Source organism: Phaenicophaeus curvirostris, chromosome 6 (assembly GCF_032191515.1).
Source record: "Phaenicophaeus curvirostris isolate KB17595 chromosome 6, BPBGC_Pcur_1.0, whole genome shotgun sequence".
In the NCBI taxonomy this organism is placed as follows: domain Eukaryota; kingdom Metazoa; phylum Chordata; class Aves; order Cuculiformes; family Cuculidae; genus Phaenicophaeus; species Phaenicophaeus curvirostris.
The window spans coordinates 59,469,860-59,482,463 of NC_091397.1; the positions used below are offsets into that span (position 1 = coordinate 59,469,860).

General features: G+C 35.2%; 1 protein-coding gene across 7 annotated transcripts in view; it reads left to right on the forward strand.

Annotated features, from left to right (window-relative positions):
* The window catches only part of DGKB (diacylglycerol kinase beta), a 408,380-nt gene that overhangs the window by 51,970 nt on the left and 343,806 nt on the right, over positions 1-12,604 (forward strand). For 3 of the 7 annotated variants that reach the window (XM_069860360.1, XM_069860362.1, XM_069860363.1), the window contains exon 1: positions 7,651-7,775. The exons of 1 other annotated variant lie outside the window; for it this stretch is intronic. The gene's annotated coding sequence lies outside the window, so the exon portion shown is untranslated. Of the gene's footprint in view, positions 1-7,648; positions 7,776-12,604 lie in introns of those variants that run through there. 3 more of the 7 variants (XM_069860359.1, XM_069860361.1, XM_069860356.1) reach the window with 2 other exon arrangements.

Here is a 12,604-nt window from a genome sequence, read left to right on the forward strand (position 1 = left end):
ATGCCACAAATTGTGTTGAATAAGTCAGCAGTGGTCTTATGTCAGAGGGACTGTCATTTGTGTATTTTCTGAGTAGCTTCAAGTTAAGTTTATTGCTCTGCATGAGAGGATAGTCTGGAAGTGTGGCAAGAAAGTAGAAAATTACATCCATGTAATACTAATGTCTCTCAGCTCCGAAACATATGAATTTGCCAGCCTAAGCTTGCTTATTTGATGAGGTTTGCCAAGCCCACAGCCTGCTTTGGTTTGGTTATAGGCTGGGGTGTTCCATCGAAACACACAAAGAAACATGGCAAGTAGCAAGGAATTCAAGTAGCACTGGTGTATTCACAGCCAGAGAAAATTCTGAAGGATATAGTTTAGGAAATCCTCAGGGGAAATAAAATTTCCTTCCTAATCTCTAAGGCAAATGATATTCTGTAGTAGACCAGCCAAATAATAGTCATATAAGCTACCTCATTAGTAAGAGTTTCGGTTTAACTAGTCTCTCATTTACAATTAGAGGTGTTAATTCTGTGGCTAAAGGTCAGGAATTAGTCACTGCTAGCTCTGTGTCTCAGAAGCAGATCCAGGAAATGGCTATCAGCACAAATCAGAAGTGGTAATACACAATTAAAGGTCACAATAGGTTTTGCTGAATGAAATTAGCTGTCTCCCAATAGCTTTTTTTGAGGGGATGTCTGCCTGGTTGAACTCAATATGCCTTCTCAGGAACATCCCAGTTAAGCATCTGCTATTTAGACAAGCCACCAGCCTGAGATAGTTTGAAGTACTTCTCCCACTCCTACATAAAGGGCTGAAGGAGGAGAAAAGTGAGTGAATTCACTTTAATGGTGCTTAGTTCTGAGCAGCTGAAAGAAGGTAAATGACACAGATTAGAATCAGAAGTGAGTAAACAAAGGTAAGCATGCTGTAGCTTGTAGGTCTACTTCCAGAGCACTTCATGTTGATGTTCTGTGAATTACCTTCCTGCTAGCTCAAACCCACTGTTTTATTTAGTCAATACAACAGCTATTTAAAATAGGTAGGATTACTCTATCAGTTATCTCCTATACTGTGTCTGGGAAGAAATCCACACACTTGGAGTTGCCTTAAGCCAATTCCATTCTTTTAGACAATTTCTTCACACTTCTTGTTACCTTTTTTATTTTTTTTTGTTTTAAGAGTAAATTGCAGTAAATTGTCATGGTTTAACCCCAGCCAGCAACTAACCCCACACAGCTAATTGCTCACTCTTCCCCAGTGAGACCAGGGAGAGAATCAAAAGGGTAAAGGTGAGCAAGCTCCTCTGTTGAGATAAAGACACATTAATAGGTAAAGCAAAAGCCATGCGTGCAAGCAAAGGAAAACAAGGAATTCATTCACTACTTCCCATGGGCAGGCAGGTGAGTTCAGGCATTTCTAGGAAAGCAGGAGTCTGTCAGGGTCTATCGCGTATAGTGGTTACTTAGGAAGACAAATGCCATAATTCCCAATGTTCTCTGCTTCCTTCTTCTTTTCCCAGCTGTATATGCTAGCATGGCATCATATGTTATGGAATATTCTTTTGGTCAGTTGAGGTCACCTGTCCCAGCTGTGCTCCCTCCCAGCTTCTTGTGCACCCCCAGCCTCCTCACTGGTGGGGTCATTGCTATTGAATATTTTTAGTAAAAATATAGAGCAGAATGAAAGTCAAGAAAGACATACCTGTAAGAAATGTAATTCCACAAATCTTTCCAGCTTTCCCAACCAGTTCTGAAGTTTTATCCATTAATTTATCCATACTAGACTAGACTGCATGTTGCTAAATATGTCTTCACAACAGAGATTACAACCAATTCAAATACAGTGATGGGAAGGAAAGATCTCAGGAATCTCAATGATTAAGCATGATTTGGTAAATAGCCCACTAATTAAGCTGCAGTAATCTGTGCGTACAGGCTATTAGCATGTTGTCTCATTCTATAAACGAGTCATTTTACTTTGGAACTGGAGACAGTCCTGACAGTCCAGTCCATGTAAACAGTCAGAAGTTGCATTTCTGATTCTTCAGATCTATTATAAAATTTGGGAATACTGATAGGTTCAACACTATTTATCTCTGCTTTTAACTTCTAGTTATCAGACATGGTTGAAAACCATCTGTAAGTTCATTTACTTTAAAGGGCACCTGCATGACTGAAACTTTTGTGGCAGTGCTGCCGCTGCTCATGCACCACGTGTGTTGACTTACATACGCATAGTGAACACATTATTTTTATTCATCGGTACTGAAGAGTGCCAACGTTACAACCTCTGCACAAAAAAGCATGGTCTCATCAGAAATATTACTTTGAATCTGAGAGCAGTCTTCAGAGCAGAATTTAATTGCATTTTTCCTCCTCAAAATACTCTTCCTTCCATATTGTACTTCTGCATCTAAAGATGTCATAAATTATTATAAGTTGTTGCATATGTACCAAAGCACTCCAAGATGCTAAAAGTTACTGAGTTTTGTTAAACTTCCCAAGAGCTGAGGGTAAGTACCTCCCAGCAGAACATAGTTACACTGTTCTGGCCATCTGCTGCTTTCCACCAGCATCCTCCAGCCCTCACTAGATGGCTGCGTATCCTTACGTATACTTGCTCATAAAGTCTAGAAGAATAATACTCATACCACTTGAGGATTTCTCTGAGTAGTGTGCACTCCAGTATAATGGCTTGTTTACCTCTCTATCTGGAATGTCTTGCTTTAATCTTGGCTGAAGTGGCCCCTGAACTAACCTAGATTCTTCTGCTATGAAAATATGCCAGTTTCTTTGCACCAAGCTTTATGGTGCTTCCTGTACCAGCCTCAAACATCCTCCATCAAACACAATCGAGTACACTTGTTACTCAGCAAGAGTATTCTCTTGGTACATTCATTGTTTGGTAGATAAAAACAGTTAAATATAGTTCTTTGTTCTCTAGTACCTACTGTGGTGGTTTTATCAGTGCAGCCCCCAGGAGGAAGACAAAATGATGCAGTCTTCAAACAAAAACATGACCTCTTGAAAGCAAACTGATAATGTGAGTTCAGAAGTTGTGTACTGAAAGAGTCTTTAGGTAACCACATAATGGATTATGCTCTCGTTAGCTAGTGCAACCCTATGCAGCTTGGAACCCCGCTTGTTAACTGGGCAGCTACAGCACCTGAAGACTTGACGTACTTTATTAGACCAAAGGTGAATGCATTTCATTATTTACACTACTAGTTACTTATGAGAGACTTCAAAAGAGGAAGCAAGATGCTTCAGTTTCAATTTTTATTTTGAATACTGAATATGCTTGTTTTATTGCACATATAAATCTTTTTTCCTTTTATTTCCCCTCTCATAAGGGCTTCCTGGAAGTCATGTATTGTAGCAATGTATTCCACTTATGAATTTTGGTTGGGGGGAATGAACATTTCTCCTCTTTTTTTTTTTTTCTTTTAAGCCTCTACTTCTGTTTTATGCAACAGTGAAAGACAGCTTTCAATCTTTTTTTCAGTGTCATCTATCTTATCCTATCTTTATTCGGTCCTATTATGCTTTATCTTTGTAAAATAAACAGTCCAAATGTATTTAGTCCTTTCCTAATGTGAAAGGTCTTTGTTTTTTTTCTGCTTTTATTAAATGGTTCTAGTCCATCTCTAAGAAATTTTTAGGATGACATTTATTTCAAGTTCTACAAACACATTATATAGGGTGACCGAGTATTATAGCATTGACTAAAAACATATGCATCTCTGTTTTGTTTTGTATTCTTCACTTTACATCTTAATGTCTAGCTTGCTTTCATGCTCACAATAACAATTTTAACACAATAATACAGGAGATGCCCTGAGGACTCACCAATATTTTACACAGCCTGGATTTCTGTCTCTGTTTGCAGCAGAGGGTGGGATTATTTCTTCTGCTATGAAAACATGCCAGTCTCCTTGTACCAACCTTTATGATGCTTCCTCTACCAACCTCAAACATCCTCCATCAAACACAACTGAGAATTGAGTACACCAGTTACTTAGCAAGAGTATTCTTTTAATCCCTAAACCTGGGACAATGTGGAGAGGGGGAGAGGGGCAAGATTAGCCTAAAGCAGGTTATACATTTAAACATATAAAAATAGTAGTGCATTAGCAGTTAAGTTTAAATAAGCTATATTCCCTCTGTAAGTATTGTTTTTTAATATATGGTATCTGGAGCAACTGCTTATCAACCCTTATCAACAATGTCTTTGCAGCCTGCCATATTTTCCATGGGTTAGTAAGGAATTGCTCAAAAATAAATAAATTTTGACTGTTCTGTCTATGCCCTGACTGTTGAATTAAACCTTGATACAGTAAGCAGTTTCTTTCTTTCTGGAAATGTTTTGCAGTGAGCATGACGACAAAAGCAATTTCTCCTTCTAAAAATAAAAAGCTGATATCTGATAGCTATTATAAACTCCAAGGAGACAGCTTCTCTTTCTCAATGCAAACCCCATGGTGTAGCACAGTGGATTTATAATTTCAGTGCAAAATAATTTTTTTAATAAATTCTTATATTCAGGATTCTGTGGATTCACATTATAGTGCAATGTCAACTTCCAACATTAGATGACTATAAATTCACAGGAATTCTTGTGGATCAATGGTGTTCAATGATACCTTATCAGATCGATGAGGAAATTTTGATGAAAGAGAATTGATTTCTACTGTGATTTGTTCATTTGTTTTCCTCGGCAATTTCTTTGTCCTCTGAAATTTTGTAACTGCAACTGTTTTGATTAATTTACTCCATACCTAATGTTTGTGATATTTTCATGTTTTTGTAAGAATTTTTATGGCATTTTCTTATTAATACTTCATAAAACTTAAATGGTCATGAATTGAAGGGTTATTGACTCAACAGAAGGCCATGATCAAAAAAGAGCTCCATGTTCTTTGTCATTTCTTTAATTATGAAGATTGTGAGCATCTAGGAGAACAGTTGCATCCTTTACCCTGATCTATTATGCATATTGCAGAAATCTGCTGTTTAAGTTCATATATATATATATATGTAATATATATCAGTGAACAAACTTACCAACTTTATTATTTGCAATACAGTCACTTTTATATAACAAAAATATATAATAATTCACAAACGTCAGCTTGCAAAGCTGAATTTAAACCAAATGTGAAATAAGAACAAAAAGAAGCCAGAATCTACTTTTTAATATGAGGACAAATTTTCCTTTCTTTTTTTTTTAACTTGGGTAAACTAAAACTATCTATATTGTCATCACATATTTATTTATTGATAAACTGCAGCAAGTCAGCGATTCTCAAGGGGATTTTAAGTAAGTGATTTCAGTGAGGAAGACATGCTACAATATTAAGGTATCGGTGAAAATTCAGGGAACTTAGAGTTTCAGTTTTCTTGTATTTTTTAATTTTCCTTTTGTTTGTATGAACAATTATTCATATTATTGTACAGAATTTTTTTTCAAAAGTCACCATGGTGTTTTAAACAAGCTTAATTGACTTTTAACATAATCAGTAACAGAATGATTTCAGGTCAGTATTGAACCTCTATCCTGTATTGTTCTATAAGGGAACAACAACTTATATAGGGATGTCGATGAAGAATTCAGTGTCAGATGATTAAGAGGAGCAGCTGGTAGATGTTGTCTCTCTGCTGGCCTTTTGGATGAGTAATCTACTAACAAAGATATCAATTATGAAGAACAGCTTTAAAAATAACTACTAAAATATTCCAGTGTTTATAATACTCCTACTAATATTTTCAACTTAGGCATTTAACACCTGTTAAATATTTTTCTTCCTTTAAGTTTACTTTATAATCAAAACAAACTCTTTGTTTTGAGTTGTTCATGTACCATAGACTAGAGTACTTATTCACAATTTGGTAAAATCAGAAAAACTGCTTTTATGCATAAAGTACATGCATGCTGTAATATAAATACACCTGACTGTGCAAAGCACCAGCTCACAGGGAAAAGGGCTCTTTATACTATTGCTCATCCTTTATAATATAGTTCTGGTCAAACATTTCAAAGCCTGTAATATATTAATTTAGAAGTACTTATAAAATGCCTGAGGCAGTCAGGACTCCCATTAACTGCTGCTGATAGTGAAAAGCATACGTCTTGTTTACCACATGGTGCAGTAATTGCATTTCAAAATTAAAAATTGCCTTTCTCTTGAATAGAATCTTAAAATGTGGCAACCCAAGCACCGCAACTCAAATCCTTCTGTGTGTTTCTATTTAGGGATTTCCATTGAAAAAGGCCGTGGTTTGATCATTTGAGAACAACTATTGATGCATCTTGTTCCAGTGCAAACCAGCTTATATTCTAAGCTTCAAAACCTGTTCAGAACCTGAACATGATTCATATACGTGCAGTGTATGTGACTGCCTTCCACTGTGGACCTCATGTGGCTAATATGAAGTGATAGGAAATTTAGATTATTTCTAAAAGTTATTCTACTTGTCTGCATTTCTCCTTCTTCAACTGTGGCTTTATTTCAAATACATGGCATTACAAATTCATGGAATGTTCAAGATATGGGAACATATTGTATTCATATATTGGTACAAAGATATTCCTTTTTTTATTTAGAAACTGGAGAGGTGTATTTGGTTTATTCCCACTTAATATGTTTAATAAACCTAAAAAAAAAGAGGTGGCCTGGTTCCAGAATTAAAACTATTCTTGGTAACATCAGAAAGCATTTTTTTAAAATAATACCACATAAAGGAAACATTTGAAATCAACACTGAAGTTTATCACCAGTAGTCTTAAATTATTTCTATTATCAATAAAGAAACCACAATTAGCGCTCATTTGCTGCCTTGGCAGATTTCACATACAGCACAGAGATTGGATGGGTAAGAGGTGAACTGCAGCCTTCACCTTATTTGAGGGACAGAGTTCCCAGACGAAAAACAAGGAATACACACTTTGTTTCAGGAACTTCAAGTGATTGTATGTCATCCAGCAATTACTGAGGGGAAATGGGAAAAGTTTCAGGGAGGTGACAAGTTCTAGGTTGAAGAGAGGCACTATAACAATGTAAGAATGGCATGAAACTGAGAGGTTTTAGTGAACATAGAGTATTTCCTAGCAAAACATACTTGAGACTGAGAATATGTTACCTCTTTCGAGGGAACCAGTTTCTGCTCCTTTTATTGTGTGTATCTATGTATAATACTTTATACTATAAGCAACTCCACATCTTATTTTTAAAAAGGACTATGACTGCAGGGTCACAGAAGCAGATTTAGGAGATCTCTCTGCTATGCTAACAAATAACTGAGATTTTAATTCTTACAAAGAAATTAAACAGTCAGACTTTTTTGTTTCTTATCATTCCAGTTTTTGTGGGTTTGGTTTGGTTTTGGGTTTGTATTCCAATTTTTTTATAAGACTGCTAACAGTCAGAAGAATTAGTACAGACATATTTCAATTAAGGAATAGTGCAAAAAATAAATTATCCAATGAGACTTGAAAAAGGAATCAATACAAAATACGCTGAGGAATCAACGCTGATGTTTTCTCCAGATAAATTGCCGTGTTGATTGTCATGAAGTATATTGATGTCACTGTCACTATGACAACATTGTGACAAGAACTAGTCACTCTAGGCTACCTTGTAAAAGGATCTGTCATTTATATTGTTTTAATAAAAGGCAATAGAAGTGAGAGCCCCTCCAATAGCACAAGGTTTCATCTAAGGTTAGATGATTTGATAGAGACGTCGGATCAAGGTATTCTTGAAAAACTGACAAGATAGCTTTTCAAGGCAGGTAAGGACAATATATTATTGAAATACTATCTACTGTTAGTTTTCAACAAGTGAAAACAAGAAGGAAAAATGTATGTACTCTGAAACATAAGTATTTGTATGCAGAAAACTAATCCTTTGATATATTTCTTGAACGTATGGCAGGATTTTATATCTGAGGAAGTAAAAAAAAAAACATTTAGAGGTGTAATGTGTGTAATTAAACTTATAAGAGGATGGGTGGTTTCTGTATGTAACTGTTTCTGGTTTTAATTTAAAACAATCTCTCCATCTTTATATACTTCTGCTTCAGAGCTATTTCAGCAAAGCCACAGAATCTATGATGTACTGCAGTTTTTCTTTCTTTTTTTAACTACATTTTACTATCCATACACCTAGCTTGTTTTCTCCTTGTGTAGCCACCTGATTTTAATGTTTGTATTTTACCACATCAGAAATATTATACCGGTGTCAGCAAAACAGCTTCTGAAAACTGTAGTCTCTTGAAATACCACAATATTAACAACAGACATTTTTTCTGTGTATGTTAATCTACAAATCAGATTTTTGCAAATCTGATCACCAACCACTGCACGTGGCTTTTTTATACTAGTTTAGAAACACAGTATACCATCACCTGTGCAATACACCTAGATAAAATTCCCCAGAAATATTTCTAATAAATATTAACCAGATCTAAAACTCAAATGGGGAATTTTTTGCATGTTTGCTTTACTGTCTTCTAACCCTGTAAATCTAAGTGACCAGGTTTACTAAGCCCTGACTCTCTTGATCTTGATATCAGTTAAAATAAATTTAACTCATGTGATTTCTAAACATGTCTAAACATATTTGTCTTAAAGTGGTCATTACTTCAAAAGAGAATTTTGGTCACTTACCAAATACAGTATTCAAATATTAATAAGAGCAATGATGACTTTAAGTTTCCTTTTACATGAATACATTGTTCTGTATTTAGGAGTTAAAAAGAAATGCCATCTGAGTTGGAAAACAGGAACAGCATTACTCATTACCCCATCAGCGGTCAATATATAGAGACCAGAAAATCAGAGCAAGTTCTTCCTCCTCTAAAATACAGGTATAAGAAAAGAACAGACTTGTATGTCCTAACATCTGGAAATATGATTTTAAGCTACTGCCAGTCAGCAATTAATAGTTTGCTTTGAATATGCTTGTGACTTTTTAAACTTATATATTTAAGTTTGTGTATACGTACTCCAGACAAAGATGACTTCACCAGTTCTGGCACATGCTGGCGCCTGGCTCTACTCATTATTAGAAAGGGCTTGTAATGGAAAAAAGGTCATCGTTCTTTCAGCTGTAACTATGCTATTGAACAGGAAAATGAAGATTTGCGTACTCTCATATAAGTATTCAGAATTTAAAATATATGATTTCAGTGTGGTAAATCCAGCTGTTCTCCCAGTTGTAAATTTTGGTATGGTTCATAATCCTTTGAATCAATGAAGTACTCTCAATATGTGAAGTGTTCTAAAAAAGCACCCACTGGAAGTGGAAAAAAAAAATCTGAGTAAATCTTACAATAGAGTGAATATTTATGTAATTCTTTTGCTATTGTTGAAATCAAGTTGGTGCTCAAAGATAATATGGCTCTTTATAACAGCTACGTGCCACAGTAAACATAGACAGAGTCAAAGAAAGGAATTTCCTCAAATGTTCATGTAAAAAAACCCCATTTATATATATGAATAAATAAATTACTGTTCACCCACTGTTACTCCCTAAGACATGGCTGCTTGTTTGGCACGTTTATAGCGTCTCCCCTAAAAGATGAGCTCTGCAAACAGAAATAGTGCCCACATCAGCCAGCATCTGGTACGTAGCAAGTAGGGGGGAGGATAAACCTGCCTCTTCCTTAATCTTTGGCCGCGGGGCACGGATGAACACAGGCTGTTTGATCTTGCTGTGCAGCGTTGGCACCGCCGGCAGTGCAGAATTAAGATTCTTGAACACCCATTTCAAGGAGGAAGCCTTGTTCAAGGGGAACAGAGAGATAAAGGTGTTCCTTCAGAGATAAGTTGGGAAAAGTTATAATTCTTACTGGTTTTGTGAAGAGGAAGAAATATTCAAAACAAGTGTAGCATCGGGTTTTTTTTCAGTCCACCTTTTTTCTTCAAACGCCTCTTGCCTCTGGGTCTTAGAACACACAGAAACAGTAGCTCCCTGTAGCATCTTGCTTTATACTCAAGAGCTTTAATCTTACTGTTGGTGTTGAATATTTTATACTTGATGCTAACTTCAGTGCATGAAAAATACTGAATGTTAAAATATGAGGGGTAAAAAAGATTAGAAACCCATAGAGACAACAAAAAGAAAAACAAAACAATGGAGAAGAGCTCAAAGGCAGATCACCATGGCACCTTGGCTTTAACAACAGGAGGTGTCCGTCTCAGGCTGTGTTCTTCCAGCAGGAGCTGTATATTGTTGTTTAACAGGTACACCTTGCAAAGAAAACGTTGAATTTTATGTTCTAAATAGCACAAAAAGCAAATTATATAGTGGTCTGTTTTAAATTATCGATGCATAAACCCATTTCAGTCAAAGTGAGAAAATAAGGCCCTCGTACAACAGAAAAGACAATTTATGATGGTTGCTGCTACTGAAGTTGCCTTTAAGGGTTGACAGGTCTAAGAGATATTGTATTCTGTCTGAAATCTTCTCAGACAAAAACACTGAAATGAAGGGAAAGACTATTAATGGAATACTAATTTTTCTTTGTCTAAATTAACTTTACACTTCTTTAACATTTCTGAAGCTGCATGACAGACAGTTAGTTGTTCAGCTTCCAAGATTCAAAACTTCAACTAAATATTTCTTTCATCTTTATCAAACTGAGGTACTCCTTTAAGAAGGTGATTAGACTTAAGTTTGTGGTTGATAGTCTTTAAATGCATCTTCAAAGATGGTTTTGAAAGTTTCCAACGCTGCCTCTACTTTTACATCCCAAAAGTATTCCAAAGAGCATATCTTGGGAGAAGAGATTTTCTTCTTTCTTTTTTTTCATTATTTTCTTTTGTTTTATTAATTTTAATTCAACTACTGTGCTGATCACGCCAGCAAAAATTCTTTCAATATTTCAGAGAGAGTAGTACCTCCTAGGTAAAAATGTTCTGACACTCTCAACTGTCTTTCATAGACAAAAAATAAAGAGGTTGAATGTTAGCTAAGTGATTATAAACTAAACCAATTATTGTTAGGCAAACCAAACCAAATGTACTCAGTCCTGAAACTTCTATTGTGGCACTTAATTGCTTCATCTTTCAAAAGCTGAAATTTTGACAACTATAAATTCTTGACACATTTTTGGTTTCTTACCCTAATTTTTGACAAAGATTTTTTTTTTTTTAGTGTTATGCGAGCTGTTCTCCCCTGCGCTTTTTAATATCATGTAAACTGTTTTCCCTCAGCACTCTACGGTGTATGCAGAGAAATACAACATCAGGGAAGGAAGGAAAATAAATTATGTGTCAATACCACACTAACTTTGGCTCCAATTATTTTGAAAACTTCTGCACTTCCATGTTATGCCGTACAGTTATACAGAAGCACTTATTATTTGTTAGGCATCAGGGAAGGCTACGAGCTCTACAGGATGAAAAATGAAAGCAAATTTTGCCGTAAGTGTCTGATAAACACGGTAGAGTCAGCTTGGTTATTGAGTGTAATTACAGACATCTCATTCTTTCTACACAGCTATCTTGATCAGGTTTCTTTCTGTCAAAGTTAGTCTTTTAACTAGAGGTTTGACTGAGGGAATTATGAAAAATATACTTGAACTGTGTCAAATGAAGAGAAGTAAAAGGAATTCTCATTTCCATTTTCAAGTTAAAATTCTTGAGATAATAAAGAATTGTCAGTTTATGTCATTATGTGGTATATATCCAATATGTAAATGCTATTTCAAGACAGAACAGTGGAGAAGACTCCCATGAGTTGTCTTTCATGTAGAAATTTTGGATTAATTGATTTTCTGATCTTTATTTTGACAGTTAGTCTTACCCAGTGCTACAGCAGTGCTTGCAAAAATACTTACTGTGGGTTTTGTACTTGCTGAAATGTATGGATCAGCATTTATTCTTACTGAGTATATTTTTAGATTAAACTAAAGGACATGTTCATATTCTAATTTGGTTTTGTTTTTAATTAATTATAATGGCTTTATGGGAAGGGTTTTTAGCACGTTCCTTCCCTACAGCATCCCCTACAATTACAGACATAAGTGCCTTTAGAATAATTGCATAGTATCAGTCATCAAATTAAACTTGACATATAGACATTTACCACTACTGTAAAGAAATTGCTTGATTACAGGTAGTCACCTGGAATTCAGAAAAATAATAATGTGATGTCCTTGCTTCTCGCTTTATGTTAATATTACTTAAAATCCCAATGCAGAGACAAACATAAATACTACTTAAAGTTCTATGATGATTGATGTCCTGTATTCAAACCTTAACTGCTTCAAAATGCAATAAAAAGATTATTTTAATTGTTGCTTTAAGCTAGAGTAAAGTTATGTGAATTGATTTTGAGTACTTTTCAGAAAAAAAACCAAACTGTTTTCATATGTTTACTCATCTTTTTCTTGTAGTGTTACTTAATGACAGTACGAGACTAAACTAAGCATCAGACTTAAACTCTTCTGTAAGCATTTGCGGAATATAATGTTGTTCCAAGTTAAGGTCATGCCTTCAGATGAAGTTTTGTAATTAATGTTTACGTTTTTCTCAGGCTGTATCGATATTCCCATGGTTTAGTTAGCATGTTAAAAAGTTGGTTGCTTCAGTATAAGCTACTGTGCCCCCTCAG